This window comes from Syngnathoides biaculeatus, chromosome 12 (assembly GCF_019802595.1).
Source record: "Syngnathoides biaculeatus isolate LvHL_M chromosome 12, ASM1980259v1, whole genome shotgun sequence".
Classification (NCBI taxonomy): Eukaryota; Metazoa; Chordata; class Actinopteri; order Syngnathiformes; family Syngnathidae; genus Syngnathoides; species Syngnathoides biaculeatus.
In genome coordinates, this window is record NC_084651.1 from 2,752,725 (window position 1) to 2,771,744 (window position 19,020).

The following is a 19,020-nucleotide window of genomic DNA, read 5'->3' on the forward strand; positions in this document are numbered from 1 at the left end:
GATGGAGCTGGGGGGGGGGGTGGGCGCCGACTGATCCCAATTGCCCTGCTTTCAGCCGCTGCCACCCCGGCTCCCCCCAGGCACTAAAGGGCCCACTGACAGATGGGACGGAGCTCCGTGGGACAGGCTGGTGACTTGGCACCAAAATGCTCCGCCAAACAGACTTTTTCCCCCCCCCAAAAAAAAAAAAAATCATTTTTTAACGTCACAGGTGGAGATCTCAAAGTCGCCGGGCCCGACGCGTCATTTCAAGTGTGGTCTGAAAAAGATTCCCACGATTCTTCCTCGTATTGCGCTCACGACTTTCCATCTCAAAATCATGATAAATATTTGATATATTGATCAAATATGATGAAGCGATTGCATGTCAAATCATATTTCCCTGTTAAAATTCATGAAAATTCCGTTATTATATTCCAGCCTTTCACAAAAAGTTGTTTTTAATGAGGAAAAATCGCACCTATATTATCCTTAATAAAAAAAAACATGTTAATCGTAATAATAATTAAACAGAATATAAAGAATGAAATCATTTTGTCACACTATATGCTTCGATTCAATGGTCATTATGCTGCTCCTGCATCATGCCTTAGTCACCTAAGGGCAGTATAATACACACAAATATGCGGTACATCTAACAGCAGTAAGTTATTCTCTTATTTTTTACATTGTCTGTCTACATGTATTGCAGCACTTTTTGCGTTCAAATATCAGTGGCTTATCGGGTTGTGACACGACGAGATTGATGATATGCTTAAATATTCATTTTGGTGTTTTCTAATTTTTGTGTTGACATTAGCATTACACGAGCAGACGTAAACGTTTTTTTTTTTTTTTTTAACCAAAGGAGGCACGGTGGCTCAGCTGCAAAGCGTTGGCCTCACAGTTCTGAGGACCCGGGTTTGATCCCGGCCTCGCCCGTGTGGAGTTTGCATGTTCTCCCCGCACCTGCGTGGGTTTCCTCCCACATCCCCAAAAACATGGAACATTAATTGGACACACTCTAAATTGCCCGTAGGTGTGATTGTGAGTGCGGCTGTTTGTCTCGATGTGCCCTGTGATTGGCTGGTGACCAGTTCAGGGTGCCCGTTGACAGCTGGGATAGGCTTCGGCAATCCCGCGACCCTCGTGAGGATAAGCGGCTAAGAAAATGGATGGATGGGTGTTTAACCAGGAAAGCCTCACTTACGGTGTTCAAAGCGACAAATCGACTGGACGACGGCTCGGCTCGTACTTTCTACAAACTCCAAACTCTAGTCATTAGTATCTCATAAAAAATTATTTTATTAAAAAAAAAAGAAATGTTTTAATCCTTCATCAAAAGAGTTTCACTGTATGAATTAAAATATGCTTCTAGATGGGCGCTCAAATATTTCCCGTTTCTCTCAGAAGTTTTTTTTTTTCCCCCTGTTAAAATGGAGTCCAACAATGTCAAATCCAATATAATGAAAGAAACTCCAGGAATCAATCAGCGCCCCCAGTCAAGGTCATCACAGCGTCATCGCAAAGTCATCCTGTCGGTGCGCCCGCGATCGCCCGGCGGAGGGTCCGCAAGTACGGGGGCAGAGGGGGAAGGACGACAGGAGGATGGCGGGAGAGCCACGATGACAGACAGGTGGGAGCAAAAAAAAAAAAAAAAAAAACGTGGAATGCGGAAAGAAATGCAGAAGTGGAGGTAATGTACAAGCCTGCCTGTTAGATTTATACCTCAGAGAATCGGCCGGTAAAGACGCACTTTGTCTTCGGAATATGAAAACAACTCCTGCGCCTTCCCAGCAGGGAAATTGCAGTTTTTTACATTTCCGAATCATTCTCCCATAAGGGATTCGGGTAACAAATGAAATACTCCTGCCCCCTTGTCTGATTTATTCCTTTTATTAGCCGCAAATATCAACCTGGCAGTCAAAGGATGAGTCACCTCATTCAGAGGCGGGATTGGGGGGGCTCAAAGTCACTTGGGGCCAGACAGCCTTGCATAAACAACCCCCCCCCCCCCCTCCAAAAAAAAAAAAAAAAAAACACTACAACAGGGATGTCCAAAGGGTGGCCCCAGGGGCATCTGCGGCCCGTGCCGCATTTTTTATGGGCCTGCCACGTATTCCAATTTGAAATAATTATAATAATTTGACATAAGATTATAACAAAGTTCAATACAACGATATATCGTGCAGTTTTTTTTTTATGTTTTTTTTTTTTTTGCAAAGTAAAAATGCTTTATGGAACGGCAGTTTAAAGATATCACACCTTTTATTCTTAAATGTTTTTGGTCGAATGCTACAAAACACCACATATTTCATTTGAAATTGTTACATGAAATAATACAATAAAAATGTATTACTTTAGTTTTTTTCATTTAATATGGAAAATGTATTTGAATTTACAAAATATCACCATTTTTTGTCAAAATATGCTAAGCAAAATTTGATATGATAGCAAACATTTTTTACTTCATTTTATCATAAAAAAATTAAGGATTGTTTATATTTTCAATTAACTTTAATGTTACAATGTATCACAATTTTTTTTTATTTGAAAGTGTCTTAAATATGTTAAAAGACCCCAATGAAAATTTGTCATGCAAGTATTTTTCATTTTAAATTATAAATGAATCTAAATAGCATATGAACTTTTCATTTACATTTTTTAAGTAGAATGTTACATTTTATTTGCAATTATTTTCTAATAAAGATATTTTTCGTCTGACTTTTGGTCAGTTAAAATCATCGCTGCTCTTAACAAATACGCTGGTATATGCAGACGATTTCAATACGTCCCGTACATGCTGCGCAATGAATTTGGCTCGCCATATTTCATAAACTCCAGGTGGCGATTTATTGTCGTTCAAAAAGTTTGGACATGGCTGTAGTAAACGCTTCGGAGCGAGCGCAACGGCTGAAGTAAAAATCAGCGGTATTGTCGCAGCCCCTCAATTCGCAGGCCGCATTTGAATAATTGCACGCGTGTTTGTCGTCGTGGCGACGTCGCAGATGCCCGTTTACGGCGGCGCCGCGACACAATGGACCTCATTAGATATTAGTAATTGGCCATTAATGAAGTCCTTTCGATAGCCCGCTGAGGAATATGCGCGAGGGCCCCTGGAGAGCGATCGGGAGGGGGGCACCCAAGGGGGTGGGGGGGATGGGACCTCGCGGCATTAACATAGTCCCTCGGCTACCAGCGGCTTTTAAACGGCCAATCAATAAAGAGCACGAGTTCATCTCTCTCGCCGTGGACGTGTGAGGACGAGTGAGCAGTCAAGAGGCCTTTTCTTCACCCGTGATGGATGCTGGGAAACACAAGCTGCCAGATCGTGCGTGCGGCTCCAGAAGGAAAATATTACCCCCCCCCTCCTCCCCCCACTTATTTTCTCCCTGTTGTTACTTTGCATAAGCCAGACAACATCAACAGCGTAAGCGCGACTGTAAAAAGCCGCAAGACAAGGGCGTCGCAAATATCGTGTGACATTTACGGCACGTTGCAGCGCGGAGGAGACGGGAACCGGCGAGGTTTTATTCTTAATTTTCTCATTTGCGTTATATGAGCACAATGAAACGGGTATCATGGCGTACAAATACCGCCGCCGCGCGTGTCCTTGAAGGCGGCGTCATAAACGGTTCGAGATGACGACGCCGGCAAATTTATGGCGACTGCGCCGTCGCGGCAAAGTACTCGGTAAAATTTCATTGTAACTTTCATGGAAATTAATAAATGTGGCCCCTGACCTTGAGGAAGGCAACCCCCCCCCCCACCCACCCACCCACCCCTCCTCACTTATCCAGTTGAGACATTGGACCATCTGTGCCTCGATCACTCCTCCTCCCTCCGTATCAGGCTCAAGATCGCTGTCCCACCTTCGCTAGGACTTCGCGCCGACCCCTTGAGATTTGCGTCGCGCCCTTTCTCTCTTTGTCGCCGCCAAGACGTCCGACAAACCCCCTGGAGGGAGAAAGATGGAAGAGCGCAGAAAATGGCGCAAGTGTGAGGGATGGAGGCTCGGAAATTACATGACGCGGATCGAGGCCTTCGGTTTGGGTTTCTGTCGAACGCCACGTTGAAATTATGGGAATGATGCCCGATTTGGATTGACTGTTTATGGAATCGTTCGCACAACCGCAAAACGTGATGTCACGTGGCCAACTGTGTTTTCAGTCTAGTCCTGAAAACATTGGTAGTGATTTTTTTGCTTGAACTAACTGCCCCCCGCCCCCATATATTCATCAATTCTAAAGAATCTTGTGGACCAAAGAATCCACTGACAGTTTTCAGCTCTTTCGCTTACTATCGCTTTTCTGGCCTAAGAAACTGTATTTGTCATCAAATAGAAAAAGGCAACCACAGTGCTAACCGCTCAAAAAAAAAAGCAAAATACGTAGTAACGCGGGAAACCAAAACACTCACAACAACAAATTACCGAGAAACCTCGATGCGACGTGAGACAGCAACGAGAACGGCGACGACGGACAGACCCAGACTAAAAGAAGGCAAGGAACAAAATTCAAGCAAAGTGGCGAGACGACAAGGCACACCTGGACAAAACACGAGTAACTGGAGGGTGCTGATTGGTTGACAAAACAGAGACAGAACGGAGCTGACGAGAACTGCTGGGAATAAAAATCTAACGAGTAACCCAATGCATGAACGTTGGACACAGGAAAACAAGATACAGCAGAGCCTCGGTTCTCGACCCCAATCTGTTCCAGAAGGCGGTTCGAAAAGCGATTTGTTCGAAAACTGACGACCGCCACCCGCATTGTTATTTTGGGCGGGTGGGAATCCACAACAGAGCACGTCGTGGGGTCAGCTGGTCTGGCCGCGCGATCTGTTTTTTCCCGGTTTTGTTGGGGGCGTTCGAGTACCGATTTTCGTTTGAAAACAGAAGCAAAAAAAAAATCTCAAAATTTTCATTCGAAAACCGATTTGTTTGAGGACCGCGGTTGCACTGTATAATCTAAAGAACAAAAACACAAATCGTGACAAATGTCTAAAAATGAAACAAAAATCTGTCCTCATTTATCACTTGTAGCAATGTAAACAACTGCACAAGGTAAAAGCCAAAGCGAGCCCCTGTTAGGTGCAGAATAACTTTATGACATTACAAGAAAAACATTTCCAGACAAAAGTCCTTTTTTTAAGAAAATGTCATTTTCCAGGACAAAAGGAGAAAGGAAAATCAAACGCAAAAGAAAGTCAGAGTCTTGTGAGAAAATGTTGAATCCAAAGACACTGCAGGAAACTTTGGGCGGGGGGAAATAACACAAAAGTGGCAAAAAGTTGGCTAAATACATAACGATAAATCAGACGGAATTTGATCATTTCCCACAAAGGCTTCCCCGGGTCTTCCACCACAGACTCGGAATTTAAATTTACAGCGTGCTAAACGAGACACATTCAAACATTTTAATAACCCCACCGAGCGACGACTTCAATTAGCTTTTATGAACATTTTCCTTGAGGAGCGCCGTCATCGCCGCGGAAGGGAATTTAAAAAAGATCGTTTAAGACGGCGCCGCCATTATTCTTGAAAATGAGGAGTTATTTTTACTCGCCTCGTCGTGGCGATTAGCTCCCCGGGTTGATTCGCGTGCCATTAAATGACCATCTACCAAAATGGCTGCCATTCGACGGAGAGCAAAACCGGCGTTTTTGCCTTCGGGATCGGCCGACGAGAGGCGTCGCCGCTCCTTTATCGACTATCTGTCGCTTGATTACGGGACGGTAAGGCGTGTGTGTCAATAACGTGACGCGCGAGATGGCGAAAACGGCTTTTTACGCCGCAAAGCCATTAAACAAGTCATCCCAACTCCACTTTGCGGAGGGTGAACGTGGGAGCGCAGCAGAGTGTAATGGCTTTAATCTGCCTGTTGTTTGTCTCATGGGCATTAAACACCATCTTGATATGAGTGAGACGACAGTGAACACAGGAGGGGGTCCTCGTAATATTTAATAGGTCATCAAAAGGAATGAGGGCTCCGCGGCTGACATTCGCCGGGATAGTTAGGAGAAACCCCGGGAGTTGTCACATGAGTCATTAGCGACTCGCTGGCGACGTCGTTCCAAAGAGGCGGGAAAGTCATCATCGAGCAAATGTGACAATTCAAAGGAGCCCCATTAGCGGGCTGGAGATTTGATTTGTGTTCCCACCCTGAAAATAGACTTCATAAAACTCTCCCAGCTCAATCGAGGAAGGAGGCGCCGGCTCGATCGAGATCGATGGGTCCGATTTCGGATCGGGCCGTCGAAGGCCGCGAGCCGTCGTCGTGACTGGGTCGCGGGATCGTTGTCGACGCGCAGACGCGCGACGGAAAAGCTGCGGAATTCATTTCGATTGCTGACGACGAGCGGCGTGAAACGTCATCTCGGAAAGGTTTGAAGTCGAGAAATACGGAACGAGGAGGTCAATGTGATCGAAATTTGCCGTTGTGAAAATGTTCACTTGGGAAATTTATTTTGTACTTTTTCAAATATTTTTCATTTAGCTATTCGAATGCTTTTAACCGTGTATGAAATGAGCTCCACAAACACATTTGCTCTAGAAATGCCCCCCACAAGGTCAATACTAACACGCAACTCATGTGCTAACGATTAGCATAAATACCGGAAGGGTGATAACATTTTATGTTAAAGATACAGTACAGCTTCAGTTCTCGCACGTCCCCGTTCTCAAAAAAAAAATCAGTTTCGAGATTTTTTTGCTTCTGTTTTTGAATGAAAATCGGTACTCGAACGCCCCCAACAAAACCCGGAAATAACAGAACACGGGCAGCAGATCAGATGACCCACGACGCACTTTGTTGTGAATTCCCATCCCGCCGAAAAACCCCCCAGAAATAAGACAACACGCGCGCCGCGACCAGCTGACCCACCCGCAACGCGCTTTGTTATCGTCAATTCCAACGAACCCTTCGGAAAAAACACAAACTCACGCGGCCGTTGATTTGGTTTTCGAACAAATCGGTTTTCGAGCCGCCTTCTAGAACAGATTGTGGTCGAGAACCGAGGCTCGACTGTACTTAGTGACTCTTCTTCATTGCCTGTATTATAGTGTACAACCCCCCCCCCCCGCCCCACACCGTCACCTGGTGGCCAAGGTGCGCATACCAAAAAGATTATCACAATTATTTGAATGAAAGCATTAATCATTTCTTTACATTCTGTTTATCTTCTTATGTTGTTCGGTGTTATAGAGGGCAGTTTTCTTGTTGAAATTACATTAAATTTTTCTTGGGTTTTTTTGGTTGTTGATTTTTTTGTGGGGGTGGGGGGGGGGGGGGAGAGTGAAGGCTAGAATGGATTAACGGCATTTCCATTCATTCCAATGAAGAAAATTGATTTGACGTGATCAAGGCATCGCCGCGTATGTAATGGGAATAGAAATATTTGTTTATTTGACAAATCCGCTTTGAAGAAGACAGAGTGACAATTCCGTTCCCATCTCGGCTCAAAGGATGTAAACAAAACATTTCAGGGGAGAATTCAACTGTCACATTTGAGACCTCTCAAAACTTTCCAAACAACAGCGGGCCGCTCACTTGCCCCCCTCCCGTCCCGAGAGGCCCGCGACCAATTTCTCTTCTTTTCAGACCCCCGCGCCTCCTTTGCCGGAACCCGCACCGGCCGTCAAAGACGTTCCATCCATCCAGCCGGCGTGACTATGACTGATCTGGCCACCAAACGATCAATTTGTATCCCTTGCCGCTCCTTCTCGGTCTCCCGTCTCTCTCTCCTCACTTCATTCTCCTCGCCGTTTTCTTGATGCGCTCAATATGATGAAAAAGCGAGAGTGCACACGCCGTTGACACCCGGGCACCGGCGGAGTAACAATCCTATCAGCGTTCGACCTTGGACGACGCCTAATTCCTACGTCCATCTATCTATGCGCGTGTGACACCAGAAACTTTTCACTTCGGGACGCGATCAGTCATCCTAAAAGCTGTATTTACTCCACATCCTAGTACTAGTACGCACTTTTCCGTCACAGGCAAAACTACTTAGCGCACGAGTTAAACGGCTAGGGTGCACCAGTAGAACGACTATTTATGACTAGTATTTTTTTTTCCTCTACTTTGTGGCATTTCCCCGCATACTTGGAGAAAAAAAAATGGACTCCTTGACCTTGTTTTGTTTTTTTTAAACCCTCCCCAAATTCTTGAATAATATCTATTACCATGACAAAACATCAAAAGTTTAAATAAACTACATGGTAATCACCAGAGATGTGAATTATTTTGCTCCAATAAATCCGTCCTCATTGTCTTTGCTCCTCGGAGCTAATCCGCTAACTGTCGCCACAGCTAACTGGAAGCGTCGAAGAAATCTTTTCCTTTTTTTAATTGAAAAGATGGCCCTGAAAATGAATTTTAATAATGTCCACCCAACATTAGTCCAATTCCGTCACCTATCAGAAGACGGAAAACTGTCAACGTCACTCGAAGCTAGCTCGCAGGTCTGCGTTTGACTGATCGGTTCGCTAGTGCGCTTCACTTCTTTAAAGACTGTTAGAAATCCCAGCTGCTAAAAAATTTCGCGGTCATGACGTTACATATTTTCATAGTCTTTGCTGACCAGTAACTGTATCGAAATCCTTTCTAAAGTAACGCTTAAAGTTCAAGTAGTTTACTAGATTTTACAAGATGTCATTTTACTTTGTCAGTTGGGATTTCTTCAAAAATCTTGTAGAAATTGCTATTGCGCAGACCTTTTTATTTGCACAGCGACATGTTTTTAAATTATTAGAATGCTAAAGTTGTGCTGCAAGTGTCCAGAAATGTCACACGGTAGTGGAAAATGAAGGCTACGGAACAAACGTTCAAAGAGGCTTCCCGCAATCAGGTGATGGATGTCCTCAAAAATGCCAGTTAACCGCCGGCGGCCTCCATTCAGGAGTCCCCTTCATTCATTAAGCGGTAATTGGACGCGACGCTCACCGCGGAATGCCGGGATTCCTCCGAGGCACGGCGGAGGCGTGTCGGAGGAAAAGAACCGTTAATCCGTCCTGTAATTGCGGAGAGCAGACGGCGGGGCCGCCCGCGTCCGCCGGAGACATCCGTCACCAGGCGCGAACAATAGCGAGCGTGCGCACCCATGTTGACGCTAGCATATGCGGGTGTGTATGTGCGTGGCTACCCTTTCCCTTTCAGACAATTTGTAAGGCCGGCTGTCGAAGACAGGCCGAAGACCGCGGAACAGCTGGAGACCCCCCCCCCCCCCGCCCCCCCGCCCCCCCGCCCCGCTCCCCCAACCCGTGATTGATAAACGCGCAGGCAAGAACTTCATCTCCCCGCCCTGCCCCGCCGCCAATGAAGACAAAGGCGCCACGTCGTCTCCGTCGGCGTGCGACCGCCTCGCGTGTCGTTAAGTGGCGACCGCCGACCTGCCCCCGGTCCTCAGCTGGGGGAGTCGGGGTGCCAAGAGGGAGGTCAGGACCCGAACTAATTACCATTTTATGACAAAACGCTTCTTTTGTGGTTGTTATATAATTGATTTACCTTTCAGGGGGGGGGGGGGGGAGATCATTATGAAGTAGCGCCGGGAGAAAGGCTTTGCAAAAAGGGGAGCGGCGGGGGTCGCTGGGGGGTAAGAGCGAGCACACACGTCCGCAAATATAAATACAGTGGCCCCTTGACTTACAAATGACCCAACTGGGGGATTTTGTCTTGAGTTAAGAGCAAAAATTTGACTTACCAATGCCAGATGGCCAAAGTTTACGTCACTTCAGTTTGGCAAGAATTCTAGCTAGCTTAATGCTAACACACAATGCCAATCGCCATAAGACTGATGTCGACGCTCTATAACGTGTTAAAACATCAACACAAACAATGCAACAACACGTCTAGACAAAAATAATCACAGGCATGTTGTTTTTTTTATCATCTGTGAAAAACAACTACTGCATCTGACTGACCAGTTGTGACCATCTTATGTATTTACAGTAGAAGTTTGATAGAACAGATTAATAGGGCGATAAACATACTGTACATGGATTATGATTTTGTTATTGGGGAGGATGGTGGTCCAGTATACCCTCCTGTCCATTACGTTGAAGCACTTTTCTTTGCGGGCCAGATGGACTCATATTACTGTACAGTACAGTACAGTATAAAGTTCTTATGAAAATATATATACAGTGAAAAGCTTGAAAATGCTTGAAGGTTTCACATTTTAGCCAAACTTAGCTCGTCCGTTGGTGTTCTTGGTGACATTCTTGATGTACAATACTCTAAGGTAAGCAAATATGAAACTAGCAGATTTTATCAGTGGCATTTTAAGTTAAAAATGGAAACTGTTTTTGAATTTGCACAAATTGTTCAGTTTATCTCATATCTGTTATTTTGGGGGTCTGTTTTATTGAGGTTCTGCTGCGTTATATTCTTCCATGGTGGCCAAAGCATGAATAACAGAAGGAATTGCACAATGTCCATTGAATTGAAGCATGAAATCATGATGCGCAAAACTTTTGATTCTTTACATTTCTATTAAGTTGTGTATTCCTTCTATATTCTTTTATAAAATACAATAGTATATCCTGCTCCTTTTCTCATGAAGAAACAGTAAAAAAAATTTGTAGGTTTTTATGGGGGTGAGGAACAGATTAAGGGCATTTCCATTCATTTCAATGGTGAAAGATGATTTGATATACAGCACAAGTTTTTGTAAACTCATGGAGTGGAAATACTTGTGGAAAGGTATTTATAAATGGGGGGAAAAAAATGGATGGCTGACCCAAAGCGTGGACACGAGTTGCTAGCTATGTGCATCCAAGATGGGAAAAGCAAGTCAAGCAAGCGTCAACGGCACGTGATTAAAGCCACATTAGGATGTCGTATCGATCCGCGCCCGTGTCAACATGGCTCCGGTTTTGACCTGACACGTTCGCAAGGCTCGTTGGCTCGGTTTGGTCAGGTCAGCGAGTCGGATCGCGAGCGGCTTCGTTTAAAAGGGATTCAGTTTGACCCATAAATATGCGATTTCATGATGTTCATCAATTCATTTGTTTGATTTATTTGACATTTGTTATGTTTGTCAATTCATTTGTTTGTCATTTTGTTCATTTCATTTCATTTAAATGCATTTTATTTTGTTTGCCAACGAGGTTCTGTATCATGCTGTTTTCATTTTTATTCGTCAATTTATTTTAGTCAGCTTGTCAATTAGGCTGCGTTTCTTTGAGTTCTTAAAAACTGTATTTGATTTCAATTGATGTGATATTACCAGGGAATCGCTCTCACCGAATCCCGTTTATTTGATGCTCTTTTGTTACGCGTGTGCATTATTTTCCCCGTATGATTTCGGCACTTGAAGCCAAGAATGATTTTCGGTTGCTCCCAACTTTCCGTCTTTGGAGCTTTGGCATCTCCGTCCTCGATGCATTTTATTCACGGCTTGGTTCGGTCGAGGACTCTGCACACAAATTGAAAAGTTTTCAGTTGCTGAGTAAAAAAATATGCCTCCGCCTTGCATCAAAAAGGAGGTTTTTTTTTTTTTTCACGGTTATTGTTCCATTTTAATTCCAGACTGAACTCCAGACATCGTCCTTCATGCGACAAAGTGGATTCGAGGCTCATCCATTGCGCCGAGCCGGTCCGCATTTCATCTGCTACGACAGACGATGAATGAGTGAATACTGATGAACAGGCGTGCAAAAAAAATAAATAAATAAAAATAGATGCGCCCGGCCTATTTTTCCTTTTTATTTTAGTGTGACAGAGGTGGAAAAGAGGAGGTACCCTTCGGCTCCCCCGGGAGTCGGCGGCAGCCTCCTCCATATTCACAACGGAGGCCCGGAGAAGTTCACAAGTACGCATCAATCTCACTTTGAGACTACGGGCCTTTCATTTGTTTGTGTGCGCGGCGCCGCTCGCGTGACGGGGCCGATTCTTCAAATGCCACTTACTGTACAAGTACGCGCACAAATTGCAGCGCTGCGTATGACGCTTGGATCGGGCAGAAGTTACATAATTTAGTATTAACGATTTGCTTATACGTGTCACATTACTGTCTAAAAACAAAGCGTAATGAAATCATTAACTTGTGTGCAAAGAATGAAACTGTTTTGCCGTATTTTTTGCTTCAATTCAATAGACAGCGCTGCTCCCTCTTGTGTGCGTGCTGTGGCCACCTGGGGACAGTACAAGTAAATAAAAAAAAATAACACAAACGAGTGGATGGAGTAGTATTACCTGATAACATTAAACAAGCCACGGCTTAAGGCAGGGGTGCCCGGACTTTTTTTTTTTTACCCCAAGATCTACTTCTCAAGCATCCAGCCTGAGGATTCTTTGTGTAAATGTACGTTTGTCTGCCTCGCATAACCGCACGAGCCAATATCACACAATGCTTCACACCGCCTTCCTTGCTGCAGAGATTTTATTTGAAGAGAAGATTTCCGCCTTATTTTTAAATCTTATTTATTATTGTTTTTAAAATTTAGTCAGCTACGCCTCTTTTATGCGTGATGTGACGAACTCGGTGACTGCTGCACTCTCAGCTTGCTTTTCGGCAGAATGTCGGTGTCGTATTTTCCATAAAGAGTTCGAAAATGCCGTTCCATATTTCACTACGCTAGCAGATGAGGCAAACACGCTTTTCCTGTACTGTCGCTGTTTGCACATGCGCGGTGAGCTAAAGTTAAAGAAATATATATGGCTGATGTCTTTTTCATTTTTTTTTTTTTTTCTCGGCACGCCATCGCGATCGACCGAATCTGCCTCGCAACCGAGACCAGTCGATTGCGATGGACGCGTCGAGCACCCCTGGCTTAAGGGTTTGTAACACCATCTCCAGCACAGAACCTGCAAAATCTACACAGAAACGACCTCTGAACCGTGAGCCAGATGTGTTTACCAGTTGTCCACCACGCTGCCTGGTACTGACCCACGTAACTTCGACTGGATTAGCAAAGGGACGACTTCTTTAAGCAAACAGATTTGAAATGTTTGCTTCCGTGATGGCGACGTAAGCATTTTTTTATCCTCCGGTTAGTCAGAGCAAATCTTGTTGCAGCCAAGCGCAATTCGCACAACACCTCAGAAGCAATCGGCACACAGAAATCAGCATTTTGGGTGAGCGTGATGTGTTTCGGTTACATTTTAATATTATTACGGGCATTTGTACAGGGAGTCCTCGCTTTACGACTGAGATCCGTTCCTACATTGGCGACTTAACTCGAATTTCGACTTAAGTCGGATTCCGCCATTAAAATCAGAATTTACATCAAAATACTTTTTACAAAAAAACTAATACATTGAAATAGACAAGATGATGTACTTAGCATTACTGCTGAGAGGTGGATGCAGGGATGAGAATGACCAATTTGGAAAAAACACTGAAAAAGTCTGCTTTTGCCAGACATAATGCACAATTTTATTTTTATTTTAAATCAAGCACACTGTTAAATGGTGACTTCTGGTTACTTCTAACAGTGTAAATACTGGGCAATCATAACATTTTGAAAACTTAAAATATGAGTCCAAACAACCAAAATAATTTTGCCAAACCTCAGACGTAAAAATGTCGACAGTGAAATTTATATCAAAGAGGCTACTGCACTTACAAGCTATACCGTAACTACGCCGTAGTAAACAGAATGCTTTTCGATGAAATGTGAACATCAGAGTAAAAATACCGACGAAATGCTGCCGGAAATCGGAATGTTGTCATTTTTGTAAACAGAAAATTGAATGCAAACAGGTAGCAATGCCGTTTTCCGCCATCAATGCTGTGACTAATTTCACGACGAGTGTTGCCGAAAGATGCTGGCAGCCGGTCTTGATCGCAGCGTCGCCCCACGTCAAGCCGTATCCCCCTCGCCAAAAATTCCATCAACGGATTTACACGTTTCACAAAAATGACATCTTCAGCTGAAAAAACTCGGGATTCCGCGAATCTGCGGAACATTCTCATCCCTGTGGATGGAGAAGGAAGGAAAGATGGGAAGGAGTTTTACATCGTCTCATATCTTTTTGAAACTGCCATTGCGCTGACCTTATTTGGCAGAATCTTTCAGTCAATTTTTATTTCCACAGCGATCTTAGCAACATGTTTTTAACCCATTCGTGGGCAGCGTCCCATTTTTGGGACATCATGATTTTCACGCTTGATGTCCTTCAGTATATCAAAAATATTGAAGTGTTTTAATCTGATTCTGATTCTGGTTTTTGGGACAATCTACTAAGAAAACCCAAGTACCCTCTCGCGGGCAGCGTCCCATTTTTGGGTCGGGATTATAACTTAGTAAAGAAGTGTTATTTTCTTGATTGTGGCCTGTTAGGAGGAGGCTTTTATCTCAATAAGGCAAAAAAATTGCCACCCTGCCCGTGAATGGGTTAAACTAACTCAATCGTCTCCATCTCGACAAGTATCAGAGAACCTTGTTTTGTGATCGTTGTGTCCGACATAGGAACGGAACCCTTCACAGCTGCCAAAATACGGACTTTGTCTTTAATAATTGTCACCACGGTCGACCGACTGAAGCCTTGGTGGTGTTGCCGTCTCTCCTTTCTCCCATCTTTTTATCATCTTGAGCTTAAAGCCTCGTTGCATCAAATGTTTACAGTCTATAGGTTTGTGTCTGCGCAGCGGTCCCTTACATTTATTAAAGGCTTGAAAATCACATTTTTGAATTTAGCTACAATAATATCCAAAAATTATCCAACAATAAAACTGCAGCTAGTAAAAATGCTGAGTGGCAAGTCATTCTGGGAAACCACTCACTAATGTGGCTGGTGTGAAACAAAAAAGGCTCATGTAAATCTCTGCTTGTAAGTGTTCTATAAGAATGATGCACAGGATTTAGAACTCCAGTCATCTATCCATTTTCTTAGCCGCTTATCCTCACGAGGGTTCGTTTCCATGGTCATGGCTGGAGAAGCATTTCTAAAAGACACAGCTTTCTTCTTTGGGGCGACAATGTCGGAAAAAAAGAGGGCGGGAAATGCGAAGATACAAACGCGGACAAGCATTAGCCACACAAAATGGCGGACGGGGGACGGGCGTTGTATAGTCGAAAGGTCTTAGGTCGAGACCGTCTTAACCCGAGGACTCCCTGTATTTTAAACCACGGCCCACTTGTGATTGCTACATTTTTTTTTTTTTTTTGATAGGTTTTCACCTCTCTCTCTATTTTGTCTCCGCTCGACGTGTTGGTATTTTCTCCCCCCCGCCGGGTCGGCGGCCCGGCTTTGGTTTGGTTTTAGCAAGGCAATGGGCCGTGCTGGCCTTTTTGTCCGACCCGCAGCGGCGCGTCTGCCCTTACTCGTGTTCACTTGGGCCTACTTTACCCACACCGTTGATCGCAGGTGATGTTCTGGAGCGGGTCCAGCTGACCTCAAAGAGGAGTTCGATGCGTCATTGTCCGGGCGGGAGGACCTCCCGAGACCGGCCGGCACCGTTTGACTCGGGCTACTACGTCCTCAAAGTTACACGTGCGGCGTATTCCGCAATTTCCTGGAGCTTTTTTTTTTTTTTTTTTTTTTTTTTGCCCCGCTAATGAGGAATCTTAATATGCAATCATGTTAACATTGGCTGTAATTTGCGGCGCGGTGGATCTTCACTCGCGCGCAGACACCTTGCAGCAATTGATGGATATCCGATGAGACGGCGAGTGGCTGCCAAGGGGAGTTAGCCGCCGCGGCTTGTGACACATCGCCAAGGCTGGCGGGAAGTACGCCTTAAATTAATTAACAACGGACCTCTTGTAGCCGCTCACTTCTGTAAACAAACATTTTAATATGCGGTAATTAATTAAATCTGCCAAGCTCCTCTGCCCCCTCCCATTGATCTTCCTTCAGTGTTCCTTTGCCCGTCTTGTTAAAGAGTTTATCGTGTGCAAAGGGAGATGAGGCCTTTTACCTGCGCTGAAACTTGATTGAAGGTCCTTTTTTTTTTTTTTTTACACGTGACTGCAGCAGGTGATACTGTAACGTGACAACTGTAAATGGACATTTTGAAGTTCTTTCTTTAAGGACAGTGATTTTCAAAGTTTTTACACAAAGGCTTGATATTAATGCTTGCCAAAATCGGGTGGAATTTAGCAGTCGTGGGTAACACTGTCGACTTCACTTGCCACTTTGGCGGGTTGAGTTTGATGCGGATATTTCAAAAGAGACTTCAGCTCGGGTGGTGGTTCAGACTCTGAAGTCTGGTATGCATCATAGTTCTTGTTGCATGAAATATTTACAGTCTATAGTTTTGTGTCTGCACAGCGGTCCCTTCCAATTAAAGGCTTGAAAATATATTTTTTTAATCTAGCTATTAAAAAATTATCCAACAAAATTGCAGCTAGTAAAAATGCTGAGTGGCAAGTAATACTGGGAAACCACTCACCAACGTGGCCGGTGTGCAAAAAAAAAAAAATGGCTTATGTAAATCTCTGGTTGTAAGTGTTTTAAAAGAATGATGCACAGGATTTAGAACTCCAGTCATCCATTAATTTTCTTCGCCGCTTATTCTCACGAGGGTCGCGGGAGTGCTGGAGCCTATCCCAGCTGTCAACGGGCAGGAGGCGGGGCACACCCTGAACTGGTTGCCAGCCAATCGCAGGGCTCGTCGAGATAAACTGCCGTACTCACAATCACACCTGGGGGCAATTTAGAGCGTCCAATTAATGTTGCATGTTTTTGGGATGTGGGAAGAAACCAGAGTGCACACCCGGAGGAAACCCACGCAGGCACGGGGAGAACATGCAAACTCCACACAGGCGGGTCCGGGATCTAACCCTGGACCTCAGAACTGTGAGGCCAACGCTTTCCAGCCGATCCACCGTGCTGCCCCCATCCATTTATAGGCTGGAAAATCAAGTTCTTTAATCTAGCTATAATATTAGAAAATATCCGACAACAAAATTGCAGCTAGTACAAATGCTGAGTGGCAAGTCATTCTGGGAAACCACTCCCCAACGTGGCTGGTGTGCAAACAAAAAATGGCTTATGTAAATCTCTGGTTGTCAGTTTTCTTGAAGAATGATGCACCGGATTTAGGAATTACAAAACGAAATCATTCACAAGGAGCATGGCACCCAGGCTCACGCTGAAGTGACCGTGCGGAAAAGCAAACAAGCCGCTGCAGGCTCCTGACCTCACTTACTAGGCCACGCCTCTTAAAGGCACACTTCCACACGGGGGAAGAACTTTCATCTAAATCACACATGATAGAATCAGTGTAATTCTTTATAATCTCCTTGTATTTATTGCGAGAAAATTGGTTGCTAAAATGATCAAATGATTGCAAATAAAGGTTTGTTAAAAAAAATGTACACATTAAAAACGCAACAAGATTCAACACAAATGTTTTGTAATTCAAAGTTAAATCCAACCGAAGTGTGATTGAGTAAGTGAGGAACAAAACAGCGGCAAAACCTCTTATTCCTTAAATATGATCGGAGAAAGGTGTTTACATTCCACTTGGTGTCCACTCCCCGTGTGTTATTACAAGTTTAACGCATCGTGCTTTTCTTGTTTAAAATTTCCCAAAGATGATTCAAAAATGGGGATTTTCATGATTAAAAAAAAAAAAGGATGAATAATGGGAAAGGAAATAATATGGAAAGCATTAAATTGAGTTTACTTTAAGTCCAGAATCAGTTCAAGTAGATTAAGAGAGGGAAAAAAATGATAAATCCCTGTATGCAAATTTGACAAAAGAGTCATTATTGAGTCAAATCTGCAAAGGCAGCGTGGACTAAAACAGTGCCGAATGGCTTAAGATTGATTTGGCCAGATTTCTTGGTGGAGATAAATAAATCTGAGCACTCCAAATAAATCCCTCAAATTATCTACAGTGGGTAGTTTTGCATTTATCAGAGATGAAGAAGAAGAAGGGGAAAAAAATGTTTATGGAAATCCACGTTAGCTGGGGGAATAAATGCGGGCTCAGGGGGCATCGCTGCACAGGTAAGCTGCTTTTGGAGGGTTCATGTAAATCCTAAAAGTCCAAAAGTCAATTACTGGGCCATCTCAAGCATGTGTTACTTGAAAGACTCGGATGTTTTATTGAAGAGCGGCTTTAATTCTCAAGCCTTCCCTTTCATGCCGCTTGGAGAGGGAGAGCGAGCAAGGCGCCTCCTTCGGACACGGCCGGTGTCGTGTATCACACACACACACACACACACACACCGATGCCCAAAAACAACTCTCAGGTGGTCCGCTCCCCTTCGCTGAACAGCACAAAGCCTTCTCAATGTAGACCACACAGACGAAACGAGAAATGCGAGGCGACGTCTCCTCCTTTGCGCCGACCTTTTTTTGGACGGGCAGATGACAATTTCCACAAAGAGGCCGGATTGTTCGAAACCCCGCAAAGTTTGGCTTATTCGGCATGATCTGTCATGAAAACTACATCGTAATATGTTATTTCAAATCTGAAAAGTAGTGATCATACATTTATTGGATTAGTGCATTTGTTTATTTTAAAGCTTTATGCATAATACCAATGCAAAATGTGAACGTGAGGTTCCGGTATTATTTTTGTGCCTTTGGAGGGCGCCATCCCCACATTCTACACTGTAGTATCTGTCAGTTTGAATGCGTGTGACTTGAGAAAGCCTGTTGAGAAAAGTCGGAGTCAGCAAACAAGACTTCGCTGACTGTGAAGCGGCTAACCTATTAGCCAGGTAACGCGTTTAAGTAACTCACCGTTTGCGATCGTTTCTTCGATAATTGTTCGTTTTGTTGATGATTGACCACCCGTGGACGGATTACAGATCCTTCCAACTGGCGGTCGTAGGCTATATTAAATTAGCCAACATTTTTTACTTTACTGTGCTCGGGTTTCGAACGTCTTTGTTTTCGTACAAATTGCTTTTCGAACGAAAGTTTCGAGATATTTTTTGCTTTGGTTTTCAGACAAAAATCGGTATTTGAAGGCCCCGACCAGCTGACCCACGTCGATTTGTTACAGGGTTTCGTACGCACCCCCGAAAAAAACGGAAACAGCGTAACGCAACCAGTTGCCGGTAGCGACTGTTTTTTCTTCCAATTGAGCAACGTTTACCCCCGATCGTGGCTCCAAAGAAGGCAAGTGGAACTG

At 44.2% G+C, this 19,020-nt stretch overlaps 1 protein-coding gene across 2 annotated transcripts in view; it reads right to left on the reverse strand.

Moving 5' to 3' along the window:
• cdhr1a (cadherin-related family member 1a) overlaps positions 1–19,020 on the reverse strand; it is a 287,197-nt gene that overhangs the window by 157,163 nt on the left and 111,014 nt on the right. The gene's annotated exons all lie outside the window — the stretch shown is intronic.